This window comes from Lissotriton helveticus, chromosome 12 (genome assembly GCF_964261635.1).
Source record: "Lissotriton helveticus chromosome 12, aLisHel1.1, whole genome shotgun sequence".
In the NCBI taxonomy this organism is placed as follows: Eukaryota; Metazoa; Chordata; class Amphibia; order Caudata; family Salamandridae; genus Lissotriton; species Lissotriton helveticus.
The window spans coordinates 130,808,990-130,823,976 of record NC_136073.1 but is presented as its reverse complement, the minus strand read 5'-3'; the positions used below and the strand labels follow the sequence as shown (position 1 = coordinate 130,823,976).

At 48.4% G+C, this 14,987-nt stretch overlaps 4 non-coding genes across 4 annotated transcripts; all 4 read left to right on the top strand.

Moving 5' to 3' along the window:
• The first annotated feature begins 817 nt into the window (after positions 1 to 817).
• On the top strand, positions 818 to 899 carry TRNAS-AGA (transfer RNA serine (anticodon AGA)). The gene has a single exon. It is a non-coding gene; the product is annotated as a tRNA-Ser (tRNA).
• An 8,122-nt stretch (positions 900 to 9,021) lies between these two features.
• Positions 9,022 to 9,093, top strand: TRNAH-GUG (transfer RNA histidin (anticodon GUG)). Its single transcript has one exon. It is a non-coding gene; the product is annotated as a tRNA-His (tRNA).
• A 1,489-nt stretch (positions 9,094 to 10,582) lies between these two features.
• Positions 10,583 to 10,664, top strand: TRNAS-AGA (transfer RNA serine (anticodon AGA)). Its single transcript has one exon. It is a non-coding gene; the product is annotated as a tRNA-Ser (tRNA).
• Positions 10,665 to 13,508: 2,844 nt separating this feature from the next.
• Positions 13,509 to 13,590, top strand: TRNAS-AGA (transfer RNA serine (anticodon AGA)). Its single transcript has one exon. It is a non-coding gene; the product is annotated as a tRNA-Ser (tRNA).
• Positions 13,591 to 14,987: the final 1,397 nt, after the last annotated feature.

Here is a 14,987-nt window from a genome sequence, read left to right as displayed (position 1 = left end):
TATGTAATAACATTGGAGTTTAAGGCTTGGCAAGTAGTTTTAAATGGCAAGTCGAAGTGGCAGTACACTGCAGCACAGGCACTGCAGTAGCAGGCTTGAGACAGGTTTGAAATGCTACTTCTTTGGGCGGCACAATCAGTCCCTGGGTATATGGTATACCACTTTACAAGGGGCTTTCAAGTAAATTAAATCTGTCAGTCAGGTATACTCCAATTACACACATGATTAGGGAAGAAGCACGTGCACTTCAGCACTGATTAGTAGCGATAAAGTGATCAGAGTCCTAAGGCCAACAAAAAGATACAGCAAAATGCATAGGTGAAAAGCAATAAGGTAGGGTTGAGGCCACCTTAAGAATGCAAGGTCTAACAAAAACAAACTAAGGATAACATGAGTAAAACATCAGGTTTCTCTACGGCATTTGGTGAGACAAGTGTGCCTTCTTTTATCTTCCATAAATGCAATCTTTCCCTGACCCCTTTATTATATAGTTCTTCAAGTAAAAAAGATAAAGCACTTACAAAGGAGCCTCAAATACTCAAAGATGGTAGACTTCTGTAATATGGGCCATAGACTAAAAGCAGCACGAAAACAGAGTGCAATAGGGTCCCAAAAACTTGAGTGCCACATGAGAGTATGCATTAAAGCCTATCCTTTTCCAAACTAGAGATATACTCATGCAATTTTTGTTTTTAGGAGAGAATGTGCCTGCTGAAAAAAACATTATTTTTAAAAAGTGCATTGCAGAATACCAGGAATTTGCTGTGTGACACCTTGAAAACTTTCATACAGATTATTTGCACAAAACTTGCAGTCAGTTGTTGTGGCCGAGTGGTTAAGGCGATGGAGTAGAAATCCATTGGGGTCTCCCTGCGCAGGTTCGAATCCTGCCAAAAACGAGAAGCATTTTAACATCGGCTACAATTTCAGAAGTTAACCTTTAGAATTTCTTCCATGTCAGTTTTATAAATAGGTGGCTTATTTTGGTGTCACTATTGCCCTTTCACATATTTATTATCGCTCCCCCTTTCATATCTTTGCTATAACTCTCGTCCTACGTTAGCGCTGGTGCAAACACTTCAAATTATTATACCCTGGCTCTCTCAGTCATACCATTCATGCACTTGAAACTTACTTTACCAATAAAAGAAGCAAATAGGCGTGGCCAAGATGGCGGAGTGAGCGGACGCGTCTCGCTACAGCTCCTGCCAACGGCCTGAATTAGGCACCGGTTCCGGCACCTTTTCTGACCGAACTCACTGGTATGGGCTGCCGGAGCCGTTCTAGCACCGGAGCGGAGCAGCAAGCAGCTTCGTGGGGCGCCGTGGACGGAAGCGCCACGGAACAATGGCCCGGACGAGTGGAGAGCCCATCCCCCCCTCCGTCCTGAAAGCGAGGCCGAAGTACAACGGAAGGCGCAGCCGAGCGGAGGTACCCAGCCGGGCCTGAGACGGGGCCCATCCGCAAGCTACTGTTCCAGGTGCGGAGCCTCCCGCGGGTGCTGCCGGGGGAACGGATGAGGGGGAGAAACTGCCCTGGCGACAGGACGAGTGCGACAGCCCTGCAGACAGCGGAGGACGGCAGCGGCAGCACGCAAGGACCACGGAGGTGAGCGCGGCCCCAGCGCACGACAGGCGGGGGGTGCCGAGGCGGCCCTGGAGCAGTGTGGGGGTGTGTGGGGCAGCGAGCCTCCCCGCGGGCATTTCGGCCCGGGGTCTGCTGGGCCCTGCCTATATTGAACTGTTTGGGCCCCCGTGAGGGCCCCAGTCCCGGGGCATTCCCTGCCTCCCTGTGCACCGAGCGGAGCCTCCCGAGGATCTTCATTGGGGAAGCCTGTTGAGCGCATCAGGGGCCCTCACCTGGAGCTGTTTGGCCCTAGGCACCGCCCTGGGGGCACATGTCATTGAACCAGCGGCCCCTGACCCTCGGCGGATAAAAGCGGCACCCAGCTTCCCAGGCGGCCCGAACTTTCTTCTTCTTCGAGGGTCCGGATCCCACAGCTTGGGCTCTACGTCTGGCTTGCCGCTGGGAGCCGAGCGGGAGACGGGAAAAACGTGCCACGATCCTGCGCCACGATTTGAGGAGGGGTCTTTGAGAGAGAATAGCCCGCGGGGGGCCCAACGGTTGGTGGCAAGCTCGCCGCGACTAGTGAACACCGCCCAGACAGGGGGCCGTGGGGGAAGGGGCGCCTGGGCCCCCGCAGCGGAGGAATGTCCACGAGTAGGCCGCCCGAGGAAAGACAGTGAAGGAGATGTTTGCTAAATCGCACTCCCCTCAGCTGAAGGACGCCACGGCCCTCGCACCGAAGAAGGCGGAACAGGCCCTGGAGGAGGGTGCGGAACCCATTACGAAGGCCTTCCTGGAGTCCCTCTTCGCCACCCTGAGAGACGACATCCAAACCCTTAAGACTGAGTTCTCCAGTGAGATTCGAGAGGTGCGACGCGAAATGGACGGCATAGGCGAACGGGTGGCGGATTTGGAGACCAAGGGCGACGAGCGGGAAACAGAACTCTCAACTCAGCAACAGGAGATCATTCGCCTACACGATCAACAGGTGGATCTGCAGCTTCACCTGGAAGACCTGGAAAACCGCTCTAGGCGGCATAACATACGCATTCGCAATGTGGCCACATCTGACGCTACTCAAGATGTATTTCGCTATGCCAAGGAACTCTTCAACTACGAGCTGGGGAGGCCATTAGACTCACCCCTGCAGCTTGACAGGGCCCACAGGACTGGCCCGCCCTGCGCCGCAACGGCCCCACCGCCCGACATCCTGGTGTGTGTCCAGGATTACCGCACTAAGGAGGAAATTCTTCACAAAGCGCGCCAGTCACATCCGATAGCATTTCAGGGCACGTCGCCATTGCTGTTTCAGGACTTGGCGGCGCTTACGCTGCACAAACGCCGGCTCTTCAAGCCGGTTACCTCCTTCCTACAGCAGAAGGGTATTCTGTACAGTTGGGGCCACCCCTTCCGTCTAATCTTCAGACTGGACAATAAGCAATACAACCCTGATCGGTGGCTGAAGCTTGCTCTCTGCTTGGCATCGAGACACCGACAGAGGATACGGAGGCCCAGGGGCCCATGCCGCAGACCGAGGGGAGGAGGCCACAATGGAGCCAACAGCGACGCAGGAGACGAGTCAAGAAACCTCCGGCGACGGAAATTGCAGCGGGTCAGCGTGCCGCGGTGGACGCAGTGGCCACAGATGGTAGTTCGGGCCCCACGGGATGACCGTCTCAGGACATCGTCTGATTCACTTGTCCGCTCTGGCCTTCTGGCCGATGGCGGGAGAGAGGCTCCCGGACAATCCAGTAAGACTACCTTACTTTATTTCCTTTTACTACTTTTCATCCCTGGATGAGAGACTGTGACTTTCTTTTGGACACTCCATGATAGTTGGCAGTTGGGGGGGAGGGGGGTGAATCCTTGGGGGTTGGGTGAGTTCTTTGGGGTTGGGCGAAGGGGAGGGGGGGACTCGTGGTTCATGGTCGACGGGCTGAATGAAGAGATGAGGCAGCAGGGGTGGAAAGTGCGGCAATGCTGGGAGGTGGGTGGGTCTGCGAGTGCGGGTTTGGGGCGCCGGACTAATGATATGCTACTAGTCACTACTTCGTTGAGCAACAATGGGTGACTTGGTTGTACTCACTCTCAATGTGAGAGGTTTGAACAATCCAGTGAAACGTAAGGCGCTACTCTTGCTTCTAGAGCGTTCCAAGGCTGACATCTGCCTATTGCAAGAGACACACCTCCTAGCTAGAGACTGCCACCGCCTCCATTCTAACAAATTTCCACTGCAATTTTTCTCCTCCTGCACAGAGAAAAAGGCCGGAGTAGCAATCCTGGTGGCACGCACATTCAGGGGTATGGTTTTGGGTAAGATGGCAGAAATTAAAGGCCGGTTGCTGGTTTACAGGTTTGCGTTAGGAAACCTAAACTACACGATTGGTTCGATTTACGGTCCAAATGAAGGCCAAGAAAAGTTCATACACTCCGCGCTTACAGAGGCGACTGACACGGTAGACCGTCACATTTTGCTGGGGGGTGATTTGAACTTGGTCCTAGACAACTTGCTAGATCGCTCCTGTCAGCGCGTTAGCCAGGTGGGCGCCTTGTCTCCGTCAGGTTTGGCTCGCTTGAGGGATCTTGGGCTTGTGGATGCATGGCGCGAGCTTCATCCTGGCGAAACAGACTACACGCACTTCTCAGCAGCGCGTAGGACCTATGCGCGTCTAGATTACCTGCTTGTCTCCACTGCGGCTCGCCCACTTGTCACCAATGCAGAAATCGGAACAGCGTCGCTATCTGATCACGTGCCGGTCACGGTCACCCTGACAGGGCCACGAGAGCCACGTTTAGGCAGGGTGTGGAGACTCCGGGACTCCTTGCTTTATGGGAAAGACGTGGTTACTAGAGTCCAGGCCGCCATAAAGGACTATCTGTCCCACAACAATAACGAGGATACGACGCTTACAACGCAGTGGGCTGCTCTCAAGGCTGTGCTGAGAGGTGAATTTATCTTGCTTTCCTCCGCGGAAAATAAGGAGCGCCAGGTCAAACGGGACGAACTCACCCAAAAGACCAGAGAGCTTGAGCAAATTCATAGAAGGACGGGAGCTCCGAGAATTTGGAGACAATTACGGACTGCCCGTCAACAACTGGCTGCACTTGACATTGACAGGGCGGAATACGCAGCTTTACGGCTGAAACATGCCTACTACACTGGAGGGGATAGATGTGGGCGCCTCCTGGCACACAAATTACGTACGGTAGCCCAGAAACGTGAGGTTAAGGAACTGAAGGGGCCCGATGGCACCAGAGTCACCGGTGACCGTGCAATCGCGGAGGCTTTCAGTGACTTCTATGCCACTCTCTATGAGGCGGATCCGCCTAACCCAGAGGCAGAATTGGCCTTTCTCGAGGAGGTACCGTTGCCAGCCCTGACCCAGGAACAGGTGGATAATTTGGAGAGAGACATCCGCCCGGAGGATGTTATCTCGGCAATCTCTCGGCTCAAACTCGGGAAGGCGCCGGGGCCGGATGGCTTCCCGGCGTGCTTCTACAAGACCTTTTGTATTCAACTCGCACCGTTCTTGGCCAGACTCTTTACATCATTCGCAGAGTACGGGGCGATCTCCCGGGACTTGCTCGAAGCAGCCATCGCGGTCATACCCAAGCCAGACAAAGATCCGACTGACTGTGGGGCTTACCGGCCCATTTCCCTTTTAAACGTCGATCTCAAATTATACACAAGCGTCCTCGCTTCTAGGTTGGGCCCCTACATGGGAGGCCTTATTCAGCCGGATCAGTCTGGCTTCATCCCCGAGCGCCAGACTTCTGACAACACCAAGCGGGCCCTCCATCTCATTGAGAAGGCGTCCCGTACGCAGGGCGAATATATGATGCTAGCCATCGACGCAGAGAAGGCCTTTGATAGGGTCCATTGGCCATATCTCGAGAAGGTCCTTCTAAAAGCGGGAATGGGTCCCAAATTCCGGGCCAGAGTACTTAATTGCTACAAATTTCCCTCGGCCTCCGTTAGAGTCAATGGCTTGTCCTCCCCGCGTTTCCAGATTGAGAGAGGCACCAGGCAGGGGTGCCCGCTGTCTCCTCTCCTGTTCGCCCTCTATATGGAGCCGCTGGCACAGCTCATCCGTACTGACCCGGAAATTAGAGGCATCAAATTCGGGGCAGACGTCCACGTCATCAATCTATACGCTGACGACGTCTTGTTGTCACTTGCGGACCCCCGGGGCTCTCTCCCTGCCTGCATGACCGCCCTAGACAGGTTCGGAGGCGTGTCAGGCTTCAAGGTCAACTGGGCGAAATCGGTGGCCCTTGACCTAACCCTTGCCGCAGACACACGCGCCACGCTGCAGGCCCGGTTCCCTCTGCGATGGGCCACGGAGATGGTTCCCTATCTGGGGATCAACCTGGCGGCCTCCCTTCAGACCACAGTGGACGTTAACTACACCCGCCTCCGGCAGAAGGTTCGGCAGGAGCTGGGGCAGTGGAAACACTACCCGTTGTCCTGGTTGGGCAGGGTTGCGGCGATCAAGATGACGGTCCTACCCCAGATTCTGTATGTTTTTCGCACTATACCTCTCACCCCCCCAACAGGATGGATTAAGCTGGTGCAGTCTGATCTTTCCCAATTTGTTTGGAACAGAAGGAAACCGCGCCTAAAAGCCCAAATAGCGATGCTTGCGCCAGAACAAGGGGGGATCGGGATTCCAAACTTGGCCGCTTACTTCCAGGCGGCACAACTACGCTTCTTGGCGGAGTGGGTCCAATGGGAGTCCGGGAAACACTGGTTATTTCAAGACCAGGCAGTAGCGGGGTGCACATTACAAGAGATCCCGTTTATGCGCAAAATACATAGGCCCCGCAACTTGTACGCCTCCCACATTACGCGAGTCCCGCTGGAGATCTGGGATCGGGTGGGAGTGGACCTCGGTCTCACAACCGCCCCCTCTCCCCTCACCCCCATTCTTGATAACCCTGACTTTCAACCGGGGCTGGACGGAAAGGCCTTCGAACGATGGAAGTCGGCCGGCTGTCGCTCCCTTTGCCAGATATACGGTCCAGAAGGGATAATTCCATTTCTGCAACTACGCCAGGACTTTGGCCTCCCGGAGACCGAACGACTCCATTACTTTCAAGTTAGGCATTGGGCCCTCGGTAAGACGGTAAAACCAGACGCAGATCGGAGACTGACGAATTTCGAATATTGGTTGATCACCCGCAAGTCGGACAAGCAGCTAATCTCTGACTTTTATAAACTGCTCACACTCAAACACCAGCACACATACAGCGCGAGTAGAGCACGGTGAGAGAGGGAGATGGGGAGGACATTTACTCATAAAGAGTGGGAGGGTATATACTACAGGGCTCGACATTCGGCATACCATATGGGGCTCACGGACACTCTAACGAAGGTGGTGACCTACTGGTACTACATCCCAGAACGTCTATATGAAATGGATAGTACCAAAGACCCCCTGTGTTGGCGAGGCTGCGGACAGCTAGGCACCCTCACGCACATTCTTTGGGACTGCAGCCTATTGCAGGAGTACTGGCGTCAGGTTCTGGATGATGTGGACAAACACTTTGACACTGAAATCCCGCGTTTCCCATCCTACGTCATTCTAGGGCTCCCAAATGCACTGACCTACCCCCTACACTCACGAAGGGGGCGCTTGATAGCCATTGCTCTGGGCTCGGCGCTACAGAACATTGTAACCCACTGGCGCACGACCCACGTCCCCACATATCAAGGATGGCTCCACCGCCTGTGGCTGGTCCTGGGTATGGAAAGACTTTCTCTGTATAAAGCTGGGGAAGGAGCGAGGTACGCGGAACTCTGACAGCCGTGTCTAGCTCTTCTGTCCTTGGAGTTTGTGGAAGTCACCTGTCCGAGGTATCTTCGATTGCTAAGGTTGACTGAGATTGCCCCAACGGAGGGGAACGCCATGCCTGCCCTCAAATCGGGAACGGGATGAAGTATGACTAGCCGGAACGAGACCATGGATCACCGGGGGTGGGGGGGGTTGGAGGGGGGAGCAGTGGGGTTGGGGTTTGGGTTTGTTGGGGTTGGAGTTTCTGGGCGAGGGGGGGACTGGTTACGGGATGGGACGGGTTGAGGGGGTCTAGGGATGGGGGATGATAGTTTTATAGTGTGTTGACCAATGGCACAGTTGTGCGATGGGCATAAGCCATATTTTAGGTCACCATCAGAGGGTGAGGGCTGAAGACAGGAGTTGGAGCTGCCCTCATTATCGTTGCATTTTTTTTTTGAAACGCGGCCGGCCCGGTTGGGTTGTAGGCGGCTTGCTGTGTATAACTACAATTTCTATATACTGCATACCCTACCCTCTGAGGCACTCGCACCCTAGCTCTACTGACCTGATTGACAAGCACCCGTGTGTGTTGATACCTGTATCGTGTTGATTTCTTCAATAAAAAACATTTATTACTAAAAGAAGCAAATAGAAAAATAAAACAAAAGTGCTTGCTGGATTAGGCAAACACACTTCATAAAACTGCATTTTCTTTTCTATTCTCCCTGTGTTACAAGCTTAACTGCTCCCTGTGTAATTTCTCTTAGCCTGCTGTCCCAGGAAGAGAATTTTATCTACAGGCTCTTTCCGTGTTTTTTTCCCAGTCTTTCTTTTCCTTTTCTTAGATTTGTAACTGTTCCTTTATGTGCTCTATTTAGGCGCCATTAATCTCATTTGAGCTCCTTGTACCTGCTGCTGTTTTCTCCACACCTCATACTGCCTTTTCCCTCTTTCTCTCTTTCTCTGAGGTTGGTGGCTACTTTCCAAAGCTTCTGATGCCCCAATGTTCCTTCATCTTGTTGTCAGACGTGAATTGGAAAAGCAACCAAATTAACAAGCCTTTACCACTCATACATGGCAGAGGTTTATACTTTAATTCAATGAGCTAAGAAAAGCGTGTTGTGGGGCCCCTACGAGCCATGGTGCTTGCTTCATCATAATTAGGCACGCAGTCATTAGCCACAGCTCTGATCATGGGTCACTGAGGTCAGTTTCAATAATTCCTCAAAAACCTAACCATGCAGTCCCCCCTAACTGTGTAGTTATCTTGCTTTACTGCTGTTTGTGTGATTAGCTGGGAGGAGCTCACGGCAGCATCCTCCCTATAAAAGTGTAGATGGACCGCTCCTTAACTCTTTCTTGCTTCACATACAGATGGCTTGAGGAGGTACAGGGGAGATGCAGGTCTACTAGACAGAATAGAAGATCTGCGCCAGGTGTGTTTCTCTGCATTGGTGTCCCATCACAGGCCCACAAGTGTATGTGTGATTTTTGTCTCCTGGCAGTTCACAAGCAGGCGGCCAGGAAACGGTTTCAGCCTATCAACCACTGAGGAGACAAAGCCTTTGTATAAGGAATGAGTAAGCAATGAACACATTCAGCCTATCACAGGAGTTCCCTGAGTGTTCCGAATTATAAATTCTCCATGTCACTGTATGTTATTGAGCTCAAGTAGCTCGCCGTGATCGTGTAGTGGTTAGTACTCTGCGCTGTGGCCGCAGCAACCTCGGTTCGAATCCGAGTCACGGCATTGTGGTTGGCAATGTCACGGCAGTTGGGTTTTTCTTTTACAGAATTACCAAATGTACCAGTTGTTTTTGTGAAATGTCTATTAAAAACAGATCCTTTAAAATATTTAAACGATCTAACGACAAATTATTTAAACACACATGATTATAAGATGTAGCTATATTGTACCTACTGACATAAATTAACGTTCTTGAACCTATTCGTGGTGGGGGGAATGGAGCTCTCCCCCATGCCAATCAGAATGCAGTTGCAGTTGAGTGACCTGTGTTGTGGCTGTCTAGAGGGAATGCACAAATGTAGCTGTCTCGCAGCCCAATCCAGACGTCAATTGGAGACAGGTTTTCAGGCAAATAGAGCAGTAAGTGCAGAGAAATGCTCACTCTCTAAAAATGGCATGTATAAAATAGTAAAGTTAAATCCAACCTCACCAGTAAATAGGATTTATCAATAAATAAATAAAGCTTCTCCTCTCTGATATGGAATTACCCCCCAAAAAGTATAAGGGAATACCCAATGCTAACCTATGAGAGGAGTAGACCTCACTGTAGTGAAAAATGTAATAGACTGTTTGGTACTACCAGGACATGCAAACTACCACAGTAAATGTCTTACCTTTTACTTACATAGCATGATGCCCCTAGGACTACCTAGGGCCTACCTTAAGGGTTAACTATATGTAATAAAATTGGAGTTTAAGGCTTGGCAAGTAGTTTTAAATGGCAAGTCGAAGTGGCAGTACACGGCAGCACAGGCACTGCAGTAGCAGGCTTGAGACAGGTTTGAAATGCTACTTCTTTGGGCGGCACAATCAGTCCCTGGGTATATGGTATACCACTTTACAAGGGGCTTTCAAGTCAATTAAAGCTGTCAGTCAGGTATACTCCAATTACACACATGATTAGGGAAGAAGCACGTGCACTTCAGCACTGATTAGTAGCGATAAAGTGATCAGAGTCCTAAGGCCAACAAAAAGATACAGCAAAATGCGTAGGTGAAAAGCAATAAGGTAGGGTTGAGGCCACCTTAAGAATGCAAGGTCTAACAAAAACAAACTAAGAATAACATGAGTAAAACATCAGGTTTCTCTACGGCATTTGGTGAGACAAGTGTGCCTTCTTTTATCTTCCATAAATGCAATCTTTCCCTGACCCCTTTATTATATAGCTCTTCAAGTAAAAAAGATAAAGCACTTACAAAGGAGCCTCAAATACTCAAAGATGGTAGACTTCTGTAATATGGGCCATAGACTAAAAGCAACACGAAAACAGAGTGCAATAGGGTCCCAAAAACTTGAGTGCCACATGAGAGTATGCATGAAAGCCTATCCTTTTCCAAACTAGAGATATACTTATGCAATTTTTGTTTTTAGGAGAGAATGTGCCTGCTGAAAAAAACATTATTTTTAAAAAGTGCATTGCAGAATACCAGGAATTTGCTGTGGGACACCTTGAAAACTTTCATACAGATTATTTGCACAAATCGTACAGTCAGTTGTTGTGGCCGAGTGGTTAAGGCGATGGACTAGAAATCCATCGGGGTCTCCCCGCGCAGGTTCGAATCCTGCCAACAACGAGCAACTTTTTAACATCGGCTACAATTTCAGAAGTTAACCTTTAGAATTTCTTCCATGTCAGTTTTATAATTAGATGGCTTATTTTGGTGTCACTATTGCCCTTTCACATATTTATTATCGCTACCCCTTTCATATCTTTGCTATAACTCTCGTCCTACATTAGCGCTGGTGCAAACACTTCAAATTATTATACCCTGGCTCTCTCAGTCATACCATTCATGCACTTGAAACTTACTTTACCAATAAAAGAAGCAAATAGAAAAATAAAACAAAAGTGCTTGCTGGATTAGGCTAACACACTTCATAAAACTGCATTTTCTTTTCTATTCTCCCCGTGTTACAAGCTTAACTGCTCCCTGTGTAATTTCTCTTAGCCTGCTGTCCCAGGAAGAGAATTTTATCTACAGGCTCTTTCCGTGTTTTTTTCCTAGTCTTTCTTTCCCTTTTCTTAGATTTGTAACTGTTCCTTTATGTACTCTATTTAGGCGCCATTAATCTCATTTGAGATCCTTGTACCTGCTGCTGTTTTCTCCACACCTCATACTGCCTTTTCCCTCTTTCTCTCTTTCTCTGAGGTTGGTGGCTACTTTTTAAAGCTTCTGATGACCCAATGTTCCTTCATCTTGTTGTCAGACGTGAATTGGAAAAGCAACCAAATTAACAAGCCTTTACCACTCATACATGGCAGAGGTTTATACTTTAATTCAATGAGCTAAGAAAAGCGTGTTGTGGGGCCCCTACGAGCCATGGTGCTTGCTTCATCATAATTGGGCACGCAGTCATTAGCCACAGCTCTGATCATGGGTCACTGAGGTCAGTTTCAATAATTCCTCAAAAACCTAACCATGCAGTCCCCCTAACTGTGTAGTTATCTTGCTTTACGCCTGTTTGTGTGATTAGCTGGGAGGAGCTCACGGCAGCATCCTCCCTATAAAAGTGTAGATGGACCGCTCCTTAACTCTTTCTTGCTTCACATACAGATGGCTTGAGGAGGTTCAGGGGAGATGCAGGTCTACTAGACAGAATAGAAGATCTGCGCCAGGTGTGTTTCTCTGCATTGGTGTCCCATCACAGGCCCACAAGTGTATGTGTGATCTTTGACTCCTGGCAGTTCACAAGCAGGCGGCCAGGAAACAGTTTCAGCCTATCAACCACTGAGGAGACAAAGCCTTTGTATAAGAAATGAGGAAGCAATGAACACATTCAGCCTATCACAGGAGTTCCCTGAGTGTTCAGAATTATAAATTCTCCATGTCACTGTATGTTATTGAGCCCAAGTAGCTCGCCGTGATTGTATAGTGGTTGGTACTCTGCGTTGTGGCCGCAGCAACCTCGGTTCGAATCCGAGTTACGGCATTGTGGTTGGCAATGTCACGGCAGTTGGGTTTTTCTTTTACAGAATTACCAAATGTACCAGTTGTTTTTGTAAAATGTCTATTAAAACAGATCCTTTAAAATATTTAAACGATCTAACGACAAATTATTTAAACACACATGATTATAAGATGTAGCTATATTGTACCTACTGACATAAATTATCGTTCTTGAACCTATTTGCGGTGGGGGGAATGGAGCTCTCCCCATGCCAATCAGAATGCAGTTGCAGTTGAGTGACCTGTGTTGTGGCTGTCTAGAGGGAATGCACAAATGTAGCTGTCTCGCAGCCCAATCCAGACGTCAATTGGAGACAGGTTTTCAGGCAAATAGAGCAGTAAGTGCAGAGAAATGCTCACTCACTAAAAATGGCATATATAAAATAGTAAAGTTAAATCCAACCTCACCAGTAAATTGGATTTATCAATAAATAAATAAAGCTTCTCCTCTCTGATATGGAATTACCCCCCAAAAAGTATAAGGGAATACCCAATGCTAACCTATGAGAGGGGTAGACCTCACTGTAGTGAAAAATGTAATAGACTGTTTGGTACTACCAGGACATGCAAACTACCACAGTAAATGTCTTACCTTTTACTTACATAGCATGATGCCCCTAGGACTACCTAGGGCCTACCTTAGGGGTTAACTATATGTAATAAAATTGGAGTTTAAGGCTTGGCAAGTAGTTTTAAATGGCAAGTCGAAGTGGCAGTACACGGCAGCACAGGCACTGCAGTAGCAGGCTTGAGACAGGTTTGAAATGCTACTTCTTTGGGCGGCACAATCAGTCCCTGGGTATATGGTATACCACTTTACAAGGGGCTTTCAAGTCAATTAAAGCTGTCAGTCAGGTATACTCCAATTACACACATGATTAGGGAAGAAGCACGTGCACTTCAGCACTGATTAGTAGCGATAAAGTGATCAGAGTCCTAAGGCCAACTAAAAGATACAGCAAAATGCGTAGGTGAAAAGCAATAAGGTAGGGTTGAGGCCACCTTAAGAATGCAAGGTCTAACAAAAACAAACTAAGAATAACATGAGTAAAACATCAGGTTTCTCTACGGCATTTGGTGAGACAAGTGTGCCTTCTTTTATCTTCCATAAATGCAATCTTTCCCTGACCACTTTATTATATAGCTCTTCAAGTAAAAAAGATAAAGCACTTACAAAGGAGCCTCAAATACTCAAAGATGGTAGACTTCTGTAATATGGGCCATAGACTAAAAGCAGCACGAAAACAGAGTGCAATAGGGTCCCAAAAACTTGAGTGCCACATGAGAGTATGCATGAAAGCCTATCCTTTTCCAAACTAGAGATATACTCATGCAATTTTTGTTTTTAGGAGAGAATGTGCCTGCTGAAAAAAACATTATTTTTAAAAAGTGCATTGCAGAATACCAGGAATTTGCTGTGGGACACCTTGAAAACTTTCATACAGATTATTTGCACAAATCTTACAGTCAGTTGTTGTGGCCGAGTGGTTAAGGCGATGGACTAGAAATCCATCGGGGTCTCCCTGCGCAGGTTTGAATCCTGCCAACAATGAGAAACTTTTTAATATCGGCTACAATTTCGGAAGTTAACCTTTAGAATTTCTTCCATGTCAGTTTTATAAATAGATGGCTTATTTTGGTGTCACTATTGCCCTTTCACATATTTATTATCGCTACCCCTTTCATATCTTTGCTATAACTCTCGTCCTACATTAGCGCTGGTGCAAACACTTGAAATTATTATACCCTGGCTCTCTCAGTCATACCATTCATGCACTTGAAACTTACTTTACCAATAAAAGAAGCAAATAGAAAAATAAAACAAAAGTGCTTGCTGGATTAGGCAAACACACTTCATAAAACTGCATTTTCTTTTCTATTCTCCCCGTGTTACAAGCTTAACTGCTCCCTGTGTAATTTCTCTTAGCCTGCTGTCCCAGGAAGAGAATTTTATCTACAGGCTCTTTCCGTGTTTTTTTCCTTGTCTTTCTTTCCCTTTTCTTAGATTTGTAACTGTTCCTTTATGTGCTCTATTTAGGCGCCATTAATCTCATTTGAGCTCCTTGTACCAGCTGCTGTTTTCTCCACACCTCATACTGCCTTTTCCCTCTTTCTCTCTTTCTCTGAGGTTGGTGGCTACTTTCTAAAGCTTCTGATGCCCCAATGTTCCTTCATCTTGTTGTCAGACGTGAATTGGAAAAGCAAACAAATTAACAAGCCTTTACCACTCATACATGGCAGAGGTGTATACTTTAATTCAATGAGCTAAGAAAAGCGTGTTGTGGGGCCCCTACGAGCCATGGTGCTTGCTTCATCATAATTAGGCACACAGTCATTAGCCACAGCTCTGATCATGGGTCACTGAGGTCAGTTTCAATAATTCCTCAAAAACCTAACCATGCCGTCCCCCCTAACTGTGTAGTTATCTTGCTTTACTGCTGTTTGTGTGATTAGCTGGGAGGAGCTCACGGCAGCATCCACCCTATAAAAGTGTAGATGGACCGCTCCTTAACTTTTTCTTGCTTCACATACAGATGGCTTGAGGAGGTACAGGGGAGATGCAGGTCTAATAGACAGAATAGAAGATCTGCGCCAGGTGTGTTTCTCTGCATTGGTGTCCCATCACAGGCCCACAAGTGTATGTGTGATCTTTGACTTCTGGCAGTTCACAAGCAGGAGGCCAGGAAACGGTTTCAGCCTATCAACCACTGAGGAGACAAAGCCTTTGTATAAGGAATGAGGAAGCAATGAACACATTCAGCCTATCACAGGAGTTCCCTGTGTGTTCCGAATTATAAATTCTCCATGTCACTGTATGCTATTGAGCCCAAGTAGCTCGCCGTGATCGTATAGTGGTTAGTACTCTGCGTTGTGGCCGCATCAACCTCGGTTAGAATCCGAGTCACGGCATTGTGGTTTGCAATGTCACGGCAGTTGGGTTTTTCTTTT